Source organism: Canis lupus, chromosome 9 (genome assembly GCF_003254725.2).
Source record: "Canis lupus dingo isolate Sandy chromosome 9, ASM325472v2, whole genome shotgun sequence".
NCBI lineage: Eukaryota > Metazoa > Chordata > Mammalia > Carnivora > Canidae > Canis > Canis lupus.
Genome location: NC_064251.1, coordinates 54,514,371 through 54,536,451, shown reverse-complemented (window position 1 = coordinate 54,536,451; position 22,081 = coordinate 54,514,371). Strand labels below are relative to the sequence as shown.

Sequence of the window (22,081 nt, the reverse complement as noted above, 5' to 3'; positions counted from 1 at the left end):
GATAATACGCCCTTTGGAGCTACGTGGGAGAAGTTGAGTGGGGAAGCAGCATCCCTTGTGAATTGACAATACCCACCTTCTGGTTATTTTACCTTACACAGGAGTAATCGTTTCCCCAGGAATGGAGCCTTAGCCTCCCCTCTCCCTGCTTCGGATGACATTTGGGGCAAGAAAGGTTGTCTTTGATATTTTTATGAACATGGTTGGCATTTGATTGCAGACAGTATGTGTTAAGCTGTACACTCCCCATAATTCTATGTGAGCTTTTAAAGCTAAGGGCCAGGGGATCCCTGGGTGGCTCAGCGGTTTGGCGCCTGCCTTTGGCCCAGGGCGGGATCCTGGAGTCCCGGGATCGAGTCCCAGGATCGAGTCCCAGGATCGAGTCCCGCGTCGGGCTCCCGGCATGGAGCCTGCTTCTCAGACCTCCTCCTGTGTCTCTGCCTCTCTCTCTCTCTCTCTCTCTATGTCTATCATAAATAAATAAATAAATCTTTAAATAAAATAAAATAAAGCTAAGGGCCAGCCCTCAGCCAATTAATTAGGGTCCTGTTTGTACTGTTGTAGCCTGACATTTTTTCAGACTGTGTACTTTATATTGAAATATTGATCCCACCCACTCGATAAGCAAATGAAGGATGAGTGCAGGTGGCACTCAATCTCAAATGCTTAATGCTAATAATGGATGACCACAATAAACAAAGGTCTCTGTTGCATAAACTTGCATTTGGCTGTTGAGGTTTGTTGTTGTTTTTTTTTTTTTTTTTTTTTTTAATTTTTATTTATGATAGTCACCAAGAGAGAGGGAGAGAGGCAGAGACACAGGCAGAGGGAGAAGCAGGCTCCATGCACCGGGAGCCCGACGTGGGATTCGATCCTGGGTCTCCAGGATCGCGCCCTGGGCCAAAGGCAGGCGCCAAACCGCTGCGCCACCCAGGGATCCCTGTTGAGGTTTTACTTACAGAAGAACATTTACCTCATCTAAATGATTTGAGTACTTGAATAGTATTTTTCCTTGAAATACTAGTTACATTTTAGCACTGCTTTTAGGCAGATATGGAGATTTGTTACATTATGGTGCTTTCCCAGTTCAGGATGTATAAAGTAAATTATTTACATTTTTAACTAGTGATGATGATCTTGCAGCCTTAGATAATGAAAATTGGTACAGACTTTTTGTAGCGCTTTGGCTAAACTTATCACAACTTAAAATGCATATTCAAATAACTCAGTAATCTCACTTCAGGAAACTTCTTGTACAGAACAGTATATAGTTCCATAGGTGTCCCTGATACCCTTTCCAAGAAGGTTGAGAGGTCAAACCTGTTTTCATATTAATGCAGTACTTAGATGTTATTTGCATTCTTTGCACAGATAGTGTAGAAGTCACGCAGACTCCTTAGTGTGAATTGAGGTTGTAGCACCTCACTGTATTAGTAGCCATGGTGTTCATGGATGCGCTCATAAATAAATAAATACATGAAATAAAAATTTGTTTTTCACTTAAGAATGTCCTTGATGAAGCAGTAGAAAATATTAGTTTTATTAACTGTTGACCCTTGCATGGGTTTTTTTTTTTTTTGGTACTCTGTAGGTTGAAATGAGAAGTACAGGTAAAGCACTTCTGCTGTGCACTGAGGTATTACAATTATCTCTAGGAAAAGCAGATGGGCAGTTGTTTGAGTTGCAAGCTGTACTGGCTGCTTTTTTTATGAACTATCATTTTTTCTTGAACTACCACCCACAAACAATGGTTATTCGGGCTAAAAAAGAGTATAAAGGAGTCTTTCAGGGAAAACAACTGGTAGTATATGTTGCCAGTGATAAAATTTTAGCTTTCCAATGAAAATTAGGATTTTGGAAAACTTGTATCTGCTATTGTGATGTAGGGATTAGTCGTGATATTTAAAAATGTGATATTTTGATGAAATGAAATTATTCAGAAAATCGACATAATCTAATACACCAATGTTTTCTAAGTGATCAATACATGACTTTATAAAATCACACACAGGTAAAAGATCTATCCAAAGTGCAAGATGGACCAATGGATTTTAATGTAACAGAATACAGAAGTTCCTTGATACAGTTTTAGATTCTACATCACAACTAGCCTTTAAGAAACTACCACTTACAGGGGATCCCACGTCGGGCTCCGGGCATGGAGCCTGCTTCTCCCTCTGCCTGTGTCTCTGCCTTTCTCTCCCTCTCTCTGTGTATCTCATGAATAAAGAAATAAAAAATCTTAAAAAAAAACAAAAAAAAACTACCACTTACAGAGTTTTGGTGTAGCTTCAAAGTCTACAGTTATCTAAAAAGGCTACTTTTTGTGGAAAACAGTTATTTTCTAGTAATAAAATTGTTTTTAAGTGAAGAAATAAAAATTTACATTTAAATTTCTGATATGGTAAACATTGGTGAGATAGCCTATATAAATAAGAGCTCGTTGGAGGTCCTCTGTAATTCTCAAGAATGTAAAAAGGGATCCCTGGGTGGCGCAGCGGTTTGGCGCCTGCCTTTGGCCCAGGGCGCGATCCTGGAGACCCAGGATCGAATCCCACATCAGGCTCCCGGTGCATGGAGCCTGCTTCTCCCTCTGCCTGTGTCTCTGCCTCTCTCTCTCTCTCTCTGTGACTATCATAAATAAATAAAAATTAAAAAAAAAAAAAAAGAATGTAAAAAGGTCCTGAGATTAAAAAGTTTGAGAACTGCTATTACAGGGGGTCTATCACAAAGGCACACAAGGCTGTTTTTTGAAGGTGAACCGTAAAGTACTAACCCTGAAAGGCATCCAGGTAGTGGTAAGTGGATAACAGCAATTTGAAGATTAGTTAGCATGGTATGGGAATTGGGATTTAGGCGGAATGGGAGAAAACTTGCACTTTTTATTTAGCATTTATGATTTCTTTCTATGACAAATTTGTGTGATTTTACAATGCAAAAAATAGAGCGATATTAAAACTGAATTGATGGCAGCACAACCAGATAGTCACTTCTTTGCAGCAGTTTTTTTTTATGAAAGGATTTGTCTAAGTCAGTGAGTTTTATTGAAGACAAATCAATTTCTTGGACCTTAGGTATTCTTTTTCTAGGGCAACACAGTTTTATTTTGTGTTACAAATTGTTCTTGATCTTTTACAGGGTGATCTTTCTAAGAGTTGGTTAATATCCATATAGGTTAGAATAAAAATCTTTCAGTCATAACATAGAGTATTGGATCAGACATGAATCTGGAAGCCAAAGATACTGTTAGATGAGGGTGACAGTGGTGAATCTGGAAGGAGAGGGCAGATGGCAGTTTTTTTGCTAGGATCAGTCAGAGTAATAAGGGTTTGTCATGTGTACAGGGAGAAAAATAAAGGAAACCGTGATATTATTTCTTGTATTGTATGTTCCTTCCAAATTTCAGTGTCTTGACTCAAGAAAATTCACTTTCAGGAGAGTTGGTAAAAGAGGAATAAAGCATTCACTAGTAAACCTCTTTTCCTTAGTGTTTCCTTCTTTCTTCAACAAATATTTATTGAACTGTGTATCAGGTAATGTTTTAGTCATTGGTGATACATTAGCAAATAAAAAAGGTCCCTGCCCTCTTGGAATTTACATTCTAGTGGGAGGAGACAGACCATAAATGAGTTACATAGGTGAAATATAAAGTATGTTAGATGGTAGCAGGTGCTGGGGAGAAAAATAACGTAGAAAAGGGGGACGGGGATGTTGGGAGGTGTGATTTTTAGTTAGGGAGTTCCTCCTAAGAAAGTGGCATTGGGAGGGTGGTGAGGGGACAAGCCTTGGAAATAATGGGGTAAGAGCATTTCAGGCAGAGAGAATCAGGGTGCAAAAGCCCCAAGGCAGAGCTTGTTTAGCTTGCTCAAGTTGAAGCCCAGGGTGGTTGGAATGGAGAGCAAAAGGAGAGTTGGTAGGAGGTAAAATGGTGGTGGGGAGAGAATGGCTGGAGAAGAATGTGGCTTTGCTGACCATTTGAAGATTTTGACTTTGACTCATGTGGCTTGGGAAGTTGTAACAGGCCCTGATTTATGTTTTATTAAAATGTCTCTGGCTACTGTATTCAGAAGGAAAGCAAAGAGGAGGCAGGAGTTCCACTGGGGGGTTGGCTGCACTGATCTGGATGGTGAAGGAGTCAGATTCTGTGAATACTGGAGGCACCTGGATTCACTGTTAGATTAGACATGAGATGTGTGGAGTAGTATGTGAGAGTCAGGGGTGACTCCAAGGTTTTGAAAAAATGGAGTCACCTTTTACTGAAATGTAGGCATAGAGGAGTGAGGTTTGGTGAGGTGGGCTGTGTGGGATGAAGATCAAGAACTGCTTTTTGGGCATGTTAAGTTTGGGATGCCTAGTATTAGGTGTCCAGACAGATAGGTCACATATGCAGCCAAGTCTGCCACTGTGAATTCAGGGAAGCAGTCGAGGCTGGAGAGGGAATCTGGGAGTCATCAGGTTATAGATGCTATTTAAAACTATGAGAGGATGATAAACTCAAGGGAGAAATCTCCCAAGTACCAACATTTCAAATATGTAAGGTGACATTTGTGGTTTATGAAATTAAGACTTTACATTTTTTGGAGGGGTGGTGACATTTAACATTTCTCATGGAAATGATTTTAACTCATTTTTAAGTTTTAAATTCTGTTTCTCTGAGGATTTTCCCCCCAAATCAGAAAGTTGCAGATGTTTAAAACATTTGCATACAAATTTTCTTATTATTCTTGGTACACTAAGTATTTTAAACATAGAATAACCATTTCAGTTTAAAAAGTTTTGTAGGTATGCTTGGCTGGCTCAGTTGGTAGAGTATGCAACCCTTGGTCTTGGAGCCATGAGTTCAAGCCCCATGTTGGGGGGTAGAGTTTACTTAAAAAAAAAATTAAAATTAAATGAAAAATAAAAAAATTTGCATGCTTTTCTAGTTCATGCTTTAAAAAATTGAAGTTTTTTTCCTATAAATTATTTCTGGATTTTCTTTCTTTCTTTCCTTTCTTTCTTTCTTTTTTTTTTTTTAGATTTTATTTATTTATTCATGAGAGACAGGCCGAGACACAGGCAAAGGGAGAAGCAGGCTTCCTGCGAGGAGCCCAATGTGGACTTGATCCTAGGACCCTGGGATCACGATCTGAGCCAAAGGCAGACACTCAACCACCGAACTACCCAGTGCCCCTAAAGATTTCTTTTATTATTTTTTTGAGGGAGAGAGCGAGAGTGTATGTGAGCAGGAGCAGCACAGGGAGAGGGAGAAGCAGACTCCCTGCTGAGCAGGGAGCCAATATGGGTCTTGATTCCAGGATCCTGGGATCATGACCTGAGATGAAGATGGATGCTCAACAGACTGAGCCACCCAGGCACCCCCAGTAAAAAACTTTATTGAAGGTAATAGAGTAGGTATTTGATAAATCAACACTAATTCCCATCACTGTTAAATTGTACTAAGTATCCATACACATCAGAAGGTGGGAGACAGCGCAACTATGGATTCTTACAGGTACTGAAGTTAAATCAGTCAGATTCTTAAAAAGAGGATGTTTGGAAAGATTATATTTATGTACTTATGTTAGGAATTCAGCTATGAACTGTAGAAATGTGGAATTGTGTATAGGTATATATATATATATATTTTTTTAGGTATATATTTTTAAGGCTGTTATTTCCCATAGGTGAATATATTTTGTATGGCTCTCTAAATTTTCATGAAAAGTTATTGCTCATTTTATGAAATACGCTTATAATATAGAAGAAAAATAGGAATTTCAGTTGTGATTAAAGGATGATCAAAATGACTTAACCAAAAGAATTTTTACCTTAATGAAGTATTCTATCAAAGAAAATATAACAATTGGAGAAAACATGAAATCATTTTTTGTTAAGGACTTCACTTGTGCTTCAGATCTCCATGTGATATACGCTGGTGTGTTGTGATGTGTGTTGCAAATGATGCGTTTTTTTTGCATGGGGGAATAGAGATGAGTTCACATGCTTGAGCTGAGAATTATACCCATAGGAATATATCAAACACATTATCTGGGTCTGGGGGGGGGAAGGTTAAAATTGCTCCTTAGAAGATGAGCTGCAATAAAAGAAAGCACTCCCTGAAGGCCTCCTTTTATGCATATTCTGGCCTTCCCTACCTCCTTGCCTCTTTGGTGGTTGTACCCTGACTTTACCCTTCTGTGTGTAAACAGAACCTGCCTGCCTTTTAAAGCTCTGCTTGGGTCCCACTTCCTTCTTGAACATAAATTTTGATGTGCTTCTTTATTTTATTACTATTGTTTTTAAAGTGAACTCTGTCCCCCAACATAGGGCTTGAACTTACCACCCTGAGATCCAAGAATCACATGCTCTACTGACTGAGCCAGCCAGGCGCCCCTGATGTGTTGTTCTTGAAGTGTTTAATTCCCAAATATTTGGGGAGTCTAGATGATCTAACTGATTTCTAACTTAATTCCATTGTGGTCAGAGAATATCTTCTGTAAATTTCAATCTTTTGACATTTACCGAGACTAATTTTCTGGCCCCACATATGACCCATCTCACTGAATGTTCCATTTGTACTTTAAAGAATATATATTCTGCAGTTGTAATTTTCTGTAAATGTAAATTAGATCAAGTTGGTTGATAGTGTTGTTTCAGATCTTCGACATCCTTATTTTTTGTCTGCCTATTTTATCTGTACCTTTGCTGAATGTCTTTGTGGTCTTTTTTTTTTTTTTCCATTGAGAGGTATTAAAATTCAGCAGCCATGATGATGAATTCTTCCCTCCACCCCCTTTAATTCTATTAGTTTTTTTAGCCTTTAAAGCAATTATTAGGAAACAAGAGAAAGACTGGGGGTGGGGGACACCTAAGCATTCAACTCAAGAAGCTAAAGGACAAAGTAGTCCACAGTATGCAGAAGTAAGAGAGTAGTAACAATGAAAACAGAAATTAAGAAATGGAAATGTCAATAAAGCCAAAAGGAGACTTGGGAAAGCATCTGTAGAATAGACAACCTCCTAGCAGGATTGATGAAGAGAAAGAAGAGGCAGGAGCAAGCGAGCGGGTACTTAGGACAGGAATGTAACTGCAAACATGCCGTCAGTTTGTTTCATGTATTTGGAAGCTCTGTTGGGTCAGCAATATTATGGCGTTTTTCTTTCTGTTGTTCAGTTTGGGTACTTTCTGTTGATCTCTCTTTAAGTTCACTAACCCCTCTGCATTTCCTATTATCAATCTCCTTATGATTCTCATTTCAGATGTACGATTTTCAATTTTAAAATTTCCATGTGGTTTTTTTTTTTTTTGATAGTTTGTATTTTCTTTTTAATATTTATTTATTTATTTGAGAGAGAGCACGAGTGCCCACAAGCAGGGGTAGGGGTGGGATGGGAGTGGGGAGAGGGAGAAGCAGGCTCCCCTCCACTTCAGCACGGAGCCTGACATGGGCTCCATCCCAAGACTCCGAGATCATGACCTGAGCGAAAGGCAGATGCTTAACCGACTGAGCCCCTGAGGCGCCCTGACTTTGCATTTTCTAACATTGAGTTTGCATTGAGATTCACCGTCTTCTCACCCCTCGGGCCCATCTTTGCCTCCAAATTCTTAAAGATATTTATTTATTTTATTTTTTAATTAATTAATTAATTAATTAATTAATTAATTAATGATAGTCACACACACACATACAGAGAGAGAGAGAGAGAGGCAGAGACACAGGCAGAGGGAGAAGCAGGCTCCATGCACCGGGAGCCCGACGTGGGATTCGATCCCGGGTCTCTAGGATCGCGCCCTGGGCCAAAGGCAGGCGCCAAACCGCTGCGCCACCCAGGGATCCCCAAAGATATTTATAATAAAGAGCTTGTCTGGTAATTTAAATGTCTGAGTGATCTTGGGGTCTGTTTTTATGGATTGCTTGTTCCTCTACATTGCAAGTCAATGTTTTCATGCTTCTTTGTGTGTTTACTAATTTTTTATTCTGTGTCAGATATATGTATGTTACACCATGGGGATCTTGTCTTACTTTAGAGCGGCTTTCTTTAAAATTTTTTTAGAGAGGCTTTCTTTTTTTTCTAACGAGCAGTTACTGGCCTGTTTTTTTGACCCTGTCACGCTAGGTTTTATGCCTTGTTAGAGTGAGTCTGTTTTGGATTTATCCTTACTCTGGAGGCATGGCCCTTACTCTAGAGGGCGTTCTTTAGACTTAATGCTTGGCCTTTCTGGGATGTCCGGTAAAGGACAGAGGTGCTCAGCAGGTCATCCCCGTACTGGGTGAGCTGACACTTTAGTGTCGGCATCGAGAGCGCTCCACTGTCATAGCCACTGCCATCTGTTTGTTAGACCTTCCAGAATCTCACCTTGCATGTGTGCTACCCAGCCCTCTGCCAGGGACGCAGAGCCATCCCCCTCCTCTTCCATGCACTGCCTGCCCCCGTGCACTTCCCCCCTACTCAGACAGTCTGCCCTACACGTTCTAGCTGTCTCTGTAGCCTCCAGGCTTGAATCCCCATCTGTATCTGCTTCCTCAGTTCCAGGAGACTGCCACTCTCCCGTTTGGGCTCCAGCTCCCTGTACTGTGGCTGGGAAGATGCCCCAAGGCAGGAAGGTGGAGGTGACAGGCAGCTCAACTTGTGTTTTTCTCTTCTTGTGGATCACAGTCCTGCACCACCGTTGTTTAATGCCTGGAAACAGCTATCTCTAATATTTCACTTAGGGCAAAGGACATCTGATAGGACAGTTCCAATTGCTTTACATTCTTTACAAATTTTGATCTCATCAGTGTTTTAAGTGCTAGCTTTTTGTGTGGTTGTGTAGTGGTATCATTGTGGCTTTGATTTACTAGCTTTGATGATTCACTGAAGTTAAGCACCTTTTCATATGCTTATTGGCCATTTCCACGTCCTATGTATGTGTGTGTGTTGGTGTATATATATGTGTGACCTATCCGCTCACCTCTTTTGTCCATTTTTAAAGTTCTGTTTCTTATTGATTTGCAGGAGTTATTTGTATATTCTCTATACAGGTCTTTTGTTGGCTATATTTACTACTGTTATCTTCTCATATTCTGTGGCTTGCCTTTTCACTTTTAATGGTGACTCTGAGAAATCGGTTTTTATTTTTAATGTAGTTCAATTTAACAAATTTTCTTTAAGTTTGGGTTTTTTTTTATGTCATTTTTTAAAAATTTATTCATGAGAGACACACAAAGAGAGAGGCAGAGACACAGGCAGAGGGAGAAGCAGGCCCCATACAGGGAGCCTCATGTGGGACTCGATCCCGGGACTCCGCCCTGAGCCAAAGGCAGGCGCTTAACTGCTGAGCCACCCAGGCGTCCCTTTTTTATGTCTAATGTAAGAAATCTTTGTCTACCCCAAGGTCATGAGGAAGTTTTTTTTTTTTTTAATTAAGTTTTAATTTTAACTCCAGTGTAGTTATCATATAGTGTTATATTAGTTTCAGGTTTCATGAGAAAGTTTTATTTTATTATATTTCATACACAGATCTACAGTTCACTTGGAATTGACTTTTCTGTGCAGGGATGATAGGTTTACTTTTATTTTTTCCATATTGACCTAGTTCTTTAATTGAAGAGTACATTTGCTGCTGCATAAATTAGGTATCGATATATGTGTGGGTCTGTTTGGGAACTCCTTACTCTGTTAATTTGTTCTGTTTGTCTGTCCTTGCACCAGGGCCATACTACCTTAAATACCATAGCTTTAAAATAAGTCTTAATACCGTGTGGAGTAAGACCTCCAGTTTTATTCTTCAAGATTGTCTTGGCTTTTCTTTCTCCTTTGAATTTACAAATACATTTTAGAATCAGTTTTATCAATTTCCTACCCAAATAAAAATACCCACGGGGATTTTCTACTAGGATTACACTAAATCTATAGATTACTTTGATCCTAGGAATAAATAATAGAATATAAAGAATTCTTACCGATAAAAGCAAATCACTTCAGGAGACATTTTTTCTTTGTTAATCATAAAGGCTGAGTGATTCCTATAAGTTGTTGAAAATTTCAAAATATCTGCTTTTCCAGATTCACCTTTCTGTGTACATGTGTGGTTTTTTTTAAATTCTATTTTTCTTTGATATTTGGTACTTGATTCCTTGAAGGTGGAGACCATGTTTATGATCTCTGCAGGTCTAGAATTATATTTTTTTCAGACTGGATGCTCGGTAAGTATGGAATTGAATATCATTGATTATGTCAGTGCCCACTCTGTATCATGCACTGCCCATCTGGGGTAGTACAGCCAACTACCCTGGAACAAGGGGACAAAATAGCCAGCCAACAGAAGGCTCTTTGTGTACAGTTTACAATCCTAAGGACCACCATTGGCCGTCTGCTTGGGAAAATGGTTGCCGCCTTTGAACCAACAGTGTAGGGGTGGGTACAGCAAATGGGCTGGGGCAAGTGGGCGCCTGTTCAACTTGATCATGGCTGTTATGCTGTGAGGAGACCCCTGCTGGAGCCTGCAGTGCCTTTCATCTCAGTTCTTCTTCTTCTTTTTTTTTTTTTTTAAGATTTTATTTATTTATTCACAAGAGACACAGAGGGAGAGAGAGAGAGAGGAAGAGACATAGGCAGAGGGAGAAGCAGGCTCCACATGAGGAGCCCGATGTGGGTCTTGATCATTCATGCATGCATGCAAAGTGTTTTTATTTTTATTTTATTTTTTAAAGATTTATTTATTTATTTATTTATTTATTTATTTATTTATTTATGATAGACACAGAGATTGAGAGAGAGGCAGAGACGCAGGAGGAGGGAGAAGTGGGCTCCATGCCGGGAGCCCGACATGGGACTCGATCCCGGGACTCCAGGATCGCGCCCTGGGCCAAAGGCAGGCGCCAAACTGCTGAGCCACCCAGGGATCTGCAAAGTGTTTTTAGAATTACATTGCTGAAGGCTCCTAGGTGGCCCAATACTGCTTCCCCTGGTTGTGTGCTCTCTCTCTCTCTCTCTCTCTCTCTCTCTGTAGAATAAATAAATAAAATTAAAAAAAAAAAAGATTACATTGCTAATTTGTTATAGAGCTGAGGTTGAAATCAAGTCCTTTTCTTTTTAAAATACTTTTGGATTTTTAAAAACATTTTATTTATTTACTTTAAAGTTTTTTAGATTTATTTATTTGAGAGAGAGAACGTGCTCGTGAGTGGGGGACAAGCAGAGGCAAAGAGAATCCTCAGACAGACTCTTGCTGAGCCGGGAACCCAACTCTTAAGCTTGGTCCCAAGACTTGGAGGTCATGACCTAAGCAGTAACCAAGAACTGGCCACTCAACCAACTGAAATCAAGTACTTCTTGATAGCTTGAGTATTTTTTCTACCAAAAACATGTCGTTTTGAAGATAAACTAATCCCCTTGAAAAGGTTCACAACACTGAAACAAGGGGGGTTTAGAGTTAGAATTTATTTCAATAAAATTTTTATTTTTTCACCACTTTGTGGTGTATGTTTTTGATACTGAATCTAATAATGAATGCACACAAATACCCAGTCTAAAAGCCATGTCCTTCACCTGGGATGTCCTTCAATCTCAGGGCTGGAAAGGAGATGGAGGCTAGCTCCTAGTCTGTGCTTGGGTACAAGTCCCTACATTACACAAGTGGCTGCTCTGTTATGGTGAGTGCTAGTTGTGGGGGTTGCCTGGCACCCACAGAAGCCACAGCAGACTGGTGGTAGGAGAGCAGGAACACCAGTCACCCCTTAGGAGTGCAAGTTTTGGCCAAAACATGTGGCCAGAACAGAAGAGTGCAAAACCTTACCTGTCCTCAGATGCTTAACAATTGAGTATTGAAAACAAGAGTAAAGTAAGAAAAATGTAGTGAAAGGGAAATTAGCTAAGGGCCTAGGAGAAGGGACAAAGTGGGTTGGTTGTGACTGATGAGTGCCACGGCTACTTGCCAGTGCATAGCACCAGTGTCATGGGGGTAGTGGTATGTCTGGCCTACACTGTCTCTGGCTGGAGGCTCCATGCCCTTCACAGACCAGTTGTCAAGAGAGCGGAACATGGCCATTTGCCCTATGGTCTTAGTCATTTGTTGTGGTGTGGGGTTCATCTGAGGCCTACCAAGGAAATGTGTCATGTATGTTTTCTGGTTGTCCCTGGTTTTGGCTAAATTCTTAGGATGGCCATTTGTGAAGAGTATTGGTACTTTTTACCACTTCACTTACATGCTCCAGCTGCAGTGGTGTCATTTTCAGATGTATGCTCAGTAGTGAGGCAGATGGCATGCACACATGGCTTTTCAGTTTTCCACCCAGCACAGCATACTCTCCTGACATACTTCTGAGAAGCACTGACGAGTACATTTCAAACTTTTTCTCCACTGGCTGGAATTTCCAACAAAACACTTCCGTCTCTTCTGAAGTGCATTAGAAAGTTGGAAACTGTTACTTGATTCACAGATGGTGGGTTACATATAAATAACCCATCTTAGATAGAAACCAAGTATTGTCGTATATTCCTTACCTTTTATGGCTGCCACTTGCATGCTTTCTCTACACTAGGCACTGCGCAGAATCCTTGACATATTATTTTTAAAAGTTACCAAACCATGCCAGGGCCCTTAATTTGAAATGCAGTCTGAGTTTGGGATCATGTAGCTTAGAACCCTCTGATGGTTCTCATTACCTAGAACAACAACCTCTGTTTTTTGTAAATAGTTACATATTCTTCTCCCTAATAATTTTCTGAGCAAACGTATTGTTCATGTATGTATATTTGCCAAAGTTGTGTTTGACGCTGTCAGGTTGGATGTTTCCCAGTTGTTTGCTTCTCTGCAGACAAAGTGGGCAAGGCGTCAGGGTAGGAAGGTGGGAAGGATACTGTCCCTTCCCTGTAATTGTCTAGCGTGCAGGTAGTTCTATGTTGACCTGCTGAATGGAGTGCCTGTTTTGATTTATATTTTTCTGTAGAAGGGAAAAAAACTCATACAAATGATAGCAAAGTCCTTGAGACCTCCTTGGTCCTCCCTTCTTCCTTTTTGCCCACGTTGTCTGGCTCCTGATGGAGATGGCAGTGCCAGGAACGAGGGGAGAATGACTCTCACATTGAGGGTTCTTACCCTAAAGTCCCTTCCCCCTTATTTCAGCTGGAATTGTTTTGATAACCAGTCTCAGTTCTTTTCTTTGAAATACATGTGGGGAAAATGTTGATTAGTGTGGGAGTTTGTCATTTTTGATCTAGTGAAATTCCACAATTGTCTGATTACCAAATCCCTGCCTGTTTGGTTGTGGATAAAATTCTACATTTAAAAGAGTAGAATTTGTTACTACTCCCAGCAATTGAAGATCAGGTAAATAAATGAAGTGGGCTGGATGCGTGAGACTTGACAGCGTGGCATGTAAGTTAAGCCAAACCTTTCTAGAAATGAGCATCCAGAGTGTGGAATTTTGTATAGGGGTTTTGCTTCACTTTGACAATTTCCTGCTTCTGTGTCTATCTCCTAGTCAGATAGGAAAGCAGGTTTTATCTGAATGCAGGTCCAGCTTACCACTTACAAGCAGTACTAGGGAGTAGACACTAGCATGTACGTAGTAGGTGTTAGTTGAGCAAGTCCTCTCTGCATTGTGAGATTCTGGAAGATGGTGAGTCTTTTTAACTGGAATCTCTGTTTTGTTTTGTTTTGTTTAAGATTTTACTTACTAAAAAATAAAAATAAAAAAAAAAAAGATTTTACTTACTTATTCATGAGAGACACAGAGATAGGGGCAGAGAGAGAGGCAGGGGAGCCCGATGCGGGACTCAATCCCCGGACTCAGTCCTGGAACCCTGGGATCATAACCTGAGCTAAAGGCAGATGCTCAACCGCAGAGCCACTCAGGCACCCGGAGTCTCTGGTTTTTGATTTGCAAAGTGGGAGTCATAGTTCTTATTTGATTTACTCCTGCTGAGAGAATGAAATGGGATAATAAATTAAAAATGCCTACGAGTGTCTGGCACTTGGTTAGGCCCTAACAAATAGTAATTATTGTTGCTATTATTGTTTATAATTCTAAAATAATATATATGTCAGTAATAAGGAGCAGGCCCAAAAGGACCAAACCAGAGGCAGATTAAGAAAGAGGTTCTAGTGGTAATAACATTGTGATGAACAGTTTGCCTGTGACAGGGTTGTACTATGTTGGTAATTAAGGGTTATCGGGGCTCCTGGGTGGCTCAGTCAGTTAACCGTCTGCCTTCAGCTCAGGTCATGATTCTGGGGTCCTGGGATTGAGCCCTGCATCGAGCTCTCTGCTTAGCAGGGAGTCTGCTTCTCTCTCTCCCTCTACCTGCTGCTCTGCCTACTTAATGCTTTCAAAATAAATAAATAAAATTGTCAAATAAATAAAATCCTTTTTTTTTAAATAAATAAAATCCTAAAAAAAGGATTATCTATGAAACCTGTGGGTTATATCTGACCATATAGTGATATTGGAATGCAGTGCTTCAAGAAAATTCTGGAGAAAACTCTTGCTTGAACTGTAAGTGTTTTTAAAAAGTACTTCTTACAGTGGTTGGAGGGTACGAACTATAGAGATGTTTCTGTCCTTCCACGTGAAATCAGCACTTCTGGTGTTTTTTTCTGAGGATTTCATTGGGGTCTGGGCCTTCAGTCCATTCTTGCTGTGAGAGGCAGCATCTTCTGACCAGGTAACTCCTCTTCACTCCTTCCTGTAACTTATTATTTCTAGAGGACAAAGTTATGTAATCCTTAAATCTGCTCCTCCTTGTTTAGCACACTTATTCTTTTGGCTTTTTTCTTTTTTTAAAGAATTAATTAATTAATTAATTAATTAATTTATTTATTTATGAAAGACAGAGGCAGAGACAGGCAGAGGGAGAAGCAGACTTCCTGCGGGGAGCCCGATGCAGAACTCAATCTTGGGACCCCTGGATCGTGCCCTGAACCAAAGGCAGACACTCAACTGCTGAGCCACCCAGGTGTCCTGAGTCCATATAGGTTTTATTTATGAATCTAGATTGGAGCTAGGTTGGGGAAACCCTGTTTGGTCTGTAATACATTATGGTTAGTTTGCTAGAGGTAAGTTCTGAGGTTTGTAAATGTGCATGGCTGTCAGCCCAACCTAGAATTACACAGTAAAACAAGCTTAATTTTCCCTGGTCAGAAGGATTTATTGTACAGACAAAAGCCTAAGAAATTTACTGGTTCTTATATTTGCATTTTTTCTTTATGTTGTGATGGATAATTCTCTTCAAGACTTTCTGGGAATCTGTCAACTTAAAGGAACTCACAGAAATTTAAAGTAAATCTTGGGCAGCCCCGGTGGCACAGTGGTTTAGCGCTGCCTGCAGCCCAGGGCGTGATCCTGGAGACCCTGGATCGAGTCCCAAGTCAGGCTCTCTGTATGATGCCTGCTTCTCCCTCTGCCTGTGTCTCTGCCTCTCTCTCCCTCTCTGTCTCTATGAATAAATACATAAAATCTTTAAAAAATAAAAAAAATAAAAAAATAAAGTAAATCTTATGCTCTGTGTGCCCCTCATGGCTGCCCCTGGGCAAGCGCTGACTGCTCTTGTCACTGTATTTTGTCTTTTATGAGTATGTCCTATAAATGGAGCCATCCAATATATAACCTTTTAAGACTGGCTTCTTTCATTGGGCCTAATACCTTTGAGATCCACGCAAGTGTTGGGTATAATAATAGCTTATTCCTTTTCTTTTTTGGAGTCGAAGACTTAATATTCTTACTCATTTATATATTATTATTTAAATTTTAGGTAGTTAACATACAGTACATTGTTGGTTTGTGGAGTAGAATTCAGTGATTCATCACTTACATACAATACCCAGTGCTTATCATGACAAGTACTCTCCTTAATGCCCATCCCTCATCTAGCCTATCGCCCCTCACCTCCCTCAATTAACCGGCAGTTTGTTCACTACGGTTAAGAGTCTCTCATAATTTGTTTCCTTCTCTCTCTTTTCCCCCATCCTGTATGTTCATGTTTTGTTTTTTTAGATTCCACATGAGATCATATGGTGTTTGCTTTCTCTGACCGACTTATTTCACTTAACACAATATACTCTAGCTCCATCCACGTCATTTCAAATGGCAAGATTTCATTTTTTGATGGCTAATATTCCATTGTGTGTGTGTGTGTGTGTATCACATTTTCTTTATCTATTCATCAGTTGATGGACATTTGGATTTTCTCCATAGTTTGTCTGTTGTCAGTAACACTGTATAAACATTGGAGTGCACTGGATCATAGGGTAGTTCTACTTTTAACTTTTTGAGGAACCTCCATTTTGTTTTCCAGAGAGGCTGCACCATTCCCACCAACAGTGCAAGTTCCCTTCTCTGCATCCTCACCAACACCTTTTATTTCTTGTGTTATAAATTTTAGGTATTCCAACAGGTGTGAAATGGTATCTCATCCTGGTTTTGATTTGTACTTCCCTAATGGTGAGTGATGTGTTGAGCATCTTTTCATGTGTCTGTTAGCCATCAGGATGTCTTCTTTGAAAATTGTCTATTCATGTCTTCTGCCCATTTTTAAACTGTGTTATTTGATAAACTCTGTAGGTTTTATTTATTTTTTTAAGTTTTTTTTAAAATTTTTATTTATTTATGATAGTCACAGAGAGAGAGAGAGAGAGAGAGAGAGGCAGAGACATAGGCAGAGGGAGAAGCAGGCTCCATGCACCGGGAGCCCGATGTGGGATTCGATCCCGGGTCTCCAGGATCGCGCTCTGGGCCAAAGGCAGGCGCTAAACTGCTGCGCCATCCAGGGATCCCCAACTCTGTAGATTTTAGATACTAACCCTTTATCAGATACGTCGTTTAGAAATATCTTCTCCCATTCTGTGGGCTGGCTTTTAATTTTGTTGTTTCCCTTGTTGTGCAGAAACTTGTAATCTTGATTAAGCCCCAATAATTCATTTTTGCTCTTGTTCCCAGCTTGTTCCTTTTCATTGCTGAGTAGTAGTCCATTGTATGGATATACTGTAATTTGTGCATTCATTCTTTTGTTGAGGGACATTTGGGTTGTTTCCAGTTTTTTTTTTTTAAGATTTTTTATTTATTCATGAGACACACACAGAGAGAGGGAGAGGGAGAGGCAGAGACACAGGCAGAGGAGCCTAACATGGGACTTGATCCTGGGTCTCCAGGATCATGCTCTGGGTTGAAGGCGGCACTAAACCACTGAGCCCCCCGGGCTGCCTTGGTTGTTTCTAGTTATTGATGATCATGAATAGAGTTGTTATACTTTGCATAAAGTTTTTGTAGGAACACAAATTTTCAGTGTACTTAGCATATTAGTGTCCTAGAGCTGCTGTAACAAACCACCACAAACTGGGGGGCTTAAGACAGCAGAGATTTCTTTTCTACTGTTCTGGAAGCCAGAAGTCTGAAATTAGTATCGTTTGGCCAAAGTCATGGTGTCAACAGGGCCACACTAGCTGCAGAGGCCCCAGAGAAGAACCCCTTCCTTGCCTCTACCAGCTTCCAGAGGCCACCAGCATTCTTTGGCCTGTGGCCCCCTCCTCACATCCCTCCAAGCTCTCACTTCCATTGTTACTATCCTCTTCCTGTCTTAGAGTCACATCTCCCTTAGCCCCCCTTGTAGAAGGACCCTTTGTGATGACATTTAAGGCCCATCTGGATAATCCCCCCCATCCCAAGATCCTTGACTAATCACATCTTCAAAGACCCTTTTTTGCCATGGTAGGTTACAGAGGCTCTCAGGGGTAGACTGTATATTGTTTAGAGGGGCATTTTCTTAGCCTACCACATGCCAGTAAAGACCTAGGTGTGGATATTACTGGGTCATGTGATAAATATATATTTACCTTTATTTGAAGCTGCCCAACTGTTCTGTGGAGTGGCTCTTATTATCCATCCCTCTAGCATCCTCCATGCTAGAATTCTTGACATCCTCACTAGAACTTGGTATTATCAGTAGTTTTTATGGTAACCATTCTAGTAGGTATCTCATTATGTTTTAATTTGCATTTCCCTGATGACTAATGATGTTCAGCATCTTTTCATGTGAAAACTTCATACTTCTTAATTTTCCTTTTTATTACCTTCATAAGTATGAGGAAGAAAAGAGTGAACCAAAATAGCTAAAGGAAGGCCATCATTGTCTCATGGCAGAAGCTTGCTGAGCAGCATGTTCTACTGGAGAGTGCAGAGACACAGTACAGATCTGTTTTCTTCTAGTTTCTCTTGCCTGTTAAATGTCCTTATAAAGTTTTGTCTGAGATGATGATATGCTTGATTCTAATCTAGGAAGTGACTATTACCTAGTTTCATAATTAATAAAAAAAATCTAAATCATGCTGATTCTCTACCAAATTACTATTTTTTTAATGAAAAATCTTTAACAAGCCACCTCAGCACCATGAAATGATACGGGCTTATCTTTTTGCTGCTGTCCAGCTGCAGTTCACACTGATTCAGTGTTGCTGTAGATCACTTTAGGGACATTAATCATCTTTTAGACTAGATTTTAAATACTTAACCATTTCCTTTTTTTTTTTTTAAAGATTTTATTTATTTATTTGAGAGAGAGCCAGAGAGCACAAGGAGGGGAAGCAGAAGAGAGAGAGGGAGAAGCAGACTCCTTACTAAACAGGGAGCCTGATACAGGGCCCCATCCCAGGACCCTGGGATCATGACTGGAGCTAAAGGCAGATGCTTAACTGATTGAGCTGCCCAGGCGCCCTGAACCGTTTTTCTTTTGAAGCAATGGTTTATAGTAATAAGTTGTGCTAAATTCTTTTTTGGTCCTTGACTAAGTCCAACACTCTAGCTTTTGTTGCATGAGATCTTAAAGAGTTATGTGGAGGAAGTAAGTGAATGCTGGTGACCATTATCTGATAATTAAAAACCTCAGTTCAGAAACACATGGCAGAATAGAATAAAATGAACTGATGCAAAATACATTACATATCTTTAGGGTATCTTGTTGTTTTTAAAATTTTTTTATTTTATTATTTTGAACTCACAACCCTGAGATCAAGACCTGAGATGAAGAGTAGGACACTTAGCCAACTGAGCGACCCAGGTGCCCTTAGAGTATTTTGTTATTCTAATTGTGCTGCTTTTAATATTAGCATTTGGGTACTGGGCAATATATGGAAGTGTTGGGTCATTGTACACCTGAAACTAATATGATAAGCTACACTGGAATTAAAAACGACGACAACAGGGCAGCCCCGGTGGCGCAGCGGTTTAGCGCTGCCTGCAGCCCAGGGCATGATCCTGGAGACCCGGGATCGAGTCCCGCGTCAGGCTCCCTGCATGGAGCCTGCTTCTCCCTCTGCCTGTGTCTCTGCCTCTCTCTCTCTCTGTCTCTCACGAGTAAATAAATAAAATCTTAAAAAAAAAAAAAAAAAGAAAGTAGAAATACTATTAAAAAAAAAAACAATGACAAAAAAAATCTTTTTCCCTAAAAAAAAAAAAAAATACATTGCAGTTGAACATAAATAAATAGTACCCAGTTTCAGTCTCTGGAAATTGAAAAGCCCATTATTAAAAATAGTCATGGCTCAGAAAACAGGATTACATGGCATTTCCTTGCTCACCTATGAGAATCCACCCCCTCCAAAGATTGTAGAGCTTTACATTTCTGGTATTCTAAGTTGCTGTTAGCAATAGGAGCTTTAAAGTATGTCGACTTGATCCAACATTTACTATTTATAAATATTTGCTTCTAACTCTGGGGCTGATACTTCCAGCCATGTGATCTTGTAATCATGTGATCCTATCCTATAGCTGATAGGATAGACCTGAGCCCTGGTTTCTTCATCTCTCAAATGGCACCGATGGTATTACTCTGCTCCTTCTCAGGATGGAGGGAGACTGAGATGAGCTGATGTCTGTGAAAAAGTGTAGGAAACTGTAAAATGCTTCATGAATGTACACGATTATCACTATGATTTCATGAAATCATTCACTTGTCTTCCTGGTTTGAGATACTAGATCTCTATTTGAATGCTAACACTTGTGGAGGATTTTCTCTCTTAAAAAAATATTGCCAAAGTAAAATTGAATGCTTAGACATTGGGTGGCAAAGGCTTTTTCATTACTGACTTTTCAACTTATTTCTTCTGAGTTTTGACAATCAAAGAGTAGAGGTAAATTAAAAAAGGAAAAACTCCTTCCTATAACGTGTGCCTTTTTCTTTTAAGCTACTCTTTTGGTGAGATCGGGGTGATTGGAGGGAGTGTTGAAAGAGGTTTTATCCTTTGTTGAAATATGTTTAGAAATGTGCAAAACCCAATCATATAATGTTTAAAAATATATATGTGGTATCTTGTACACATCCTTTTGAAACTTGATTTTTTATTCACCGTTGTATTTAAGATTTACCTGTGTTGATGCAAATAGATCTAGGTCCTCACTTTAACTACTGTTTAGTATTCTGTAATATAATTATGGCATAGTTTATCCCTTCTCTCATTTATGGCTAGAATGGTTGTTTCCATCTTTACCACAATGGCAAACAGTAATGCAATGAACATTTGTCTACACATTTGCCTTTGCGTGTATGTGAGAGTTTCTCAGGGTGGTGGATTAGGCTGGTGAGGCTAGGCTTTGCCATGGTACCAAACAACCATCAGATAGATCCCAGTTGCTTAACCAGGAGAGTTATCTCTTGTGGGTGTGGTTAAGAGGTGCTTTGCCCCACCTACTTTCTGGGGGACCCAGAGGATGGTGGCCCCAGGCATCTTGTGCCTGCCTAACTGGAGAGTGTAGCCTCTTTGATCTTGAGATAATGCAGATGAGCAGCGAGAACTGTGAGTTCTACAGCCAGGAAAGGATTCATGGTCACTTCTGGTTATATCCCACATGCAGAACTAGGTACAAGGTGTCACCTCACTGTGAGAGGCTTAATAAATGTCATCATGTGTGTATTCAGGAAAGGGAAGGGTCACCAATTGTGGGCACTAGTAATGTCTACTAAAGATAGACACCTGGAAAAGCAGCTGCTATTTAATACTATGTCCAACATAGTACATACAACCAGCCTTTGAGCCCCCAAAGGGCAACCAGTTCTTCCCCAAATTAATTAATTTTGGCGTTTAGGGTTTGGGAGCCCTTTAATCTTAAATTATAGCTTGATTGTGGATCATGGGCTTTTTTTTTTTTGAAACAGTTAAGTCGAAGGTGGAGACTAGAGCCTATGTCTTGGGATTTGTAATTCAGTACAACAGCTACTTATTAAAAATCTAGAAAAGGGATTTTCTGCTTGTCTGGGTTCAGTCACAGACAAGAATCCACAATAGCTCATTTTAATGGGGAAGGCTTTATTATAGAGTATTTTATAGCTTACAGAATTATTGGGAGAGCTGAAAAACCAGGTTGTAGGTTGAGCTTTGTGATGATGCCCAAAGTCACCAATTGTGTAGACCCAGACCACCAAGGAAGCTGTGGCCTCTTTGGTCCTTGGAGAGTTGCCAGCTCCAGAACCACTGCTATAATCAAGGACATTCTACTCCTGGTGGCTCCAGAGCAAAATAGCTGTCCTCCATGCTGCTGCTCGACACCTGTGAAGCTAATGCCTGGACATGGGGCCTCCAGGTCCACCCCAGAAAACCAAATGCTTCTGCAGCTGGGCTTGTCCCAGCAACAGTGGAAGTGGAAGCAGCAGGTGTGTGCTCGGCCCTGCATCTGCTCTCTAGATCTCATGTGAAGGTTATCTGATTGGTAAAACCTAAATCACGTTCTAACCCTCACTGCAGGGAAGTCAGTGACGCATTGTTTTTAGCTCTCCAGCCTCTGCAGTATTATGTTGTAGAGCATTAGCGGGAGGAAGGAGTGGGTACTGGGCATCAGTCCACTCTACTGGCCCCAGGTTTTTACCCTGATTATTAAGATATATGCAGAGAATTATGAGGTCTCTGACCCCTGGGATTTTATGTGTATTTTTGTGAATGTGCCCAGTAACAGTTTTCTTTGCAAGGAGCCTAGGCTTTCGGGAGATTCTCAAAGGGGATGATGACCAAACAAAGCACCTATTGACCAGACAGTAATTGAGCACCCAGATTCTTTTTTTTTTTTAAGATTTTATTTATTTATTCATGAGAGAATGCAGAAAGAGAGAGGTAGAGACACAGGCAGAGGGAGAAG

General features: G+C 40.3%; 1 protein-coding gene across 1 annotated transcript in view; it reads left to right on the top strand.

Moving 5' to 3' along the window:
• ABL1 (ABL proto-oncogene 1, non-receptor tyrosine kinase) overlaps positions 1 to 22,081 on the top strand; it is a 143,020-nt gene that overhangs the window by 1,453 nt on the left and 119,486 nt on the right. The gene's annotated exons all lie outside the window — the stretch shown is intronic.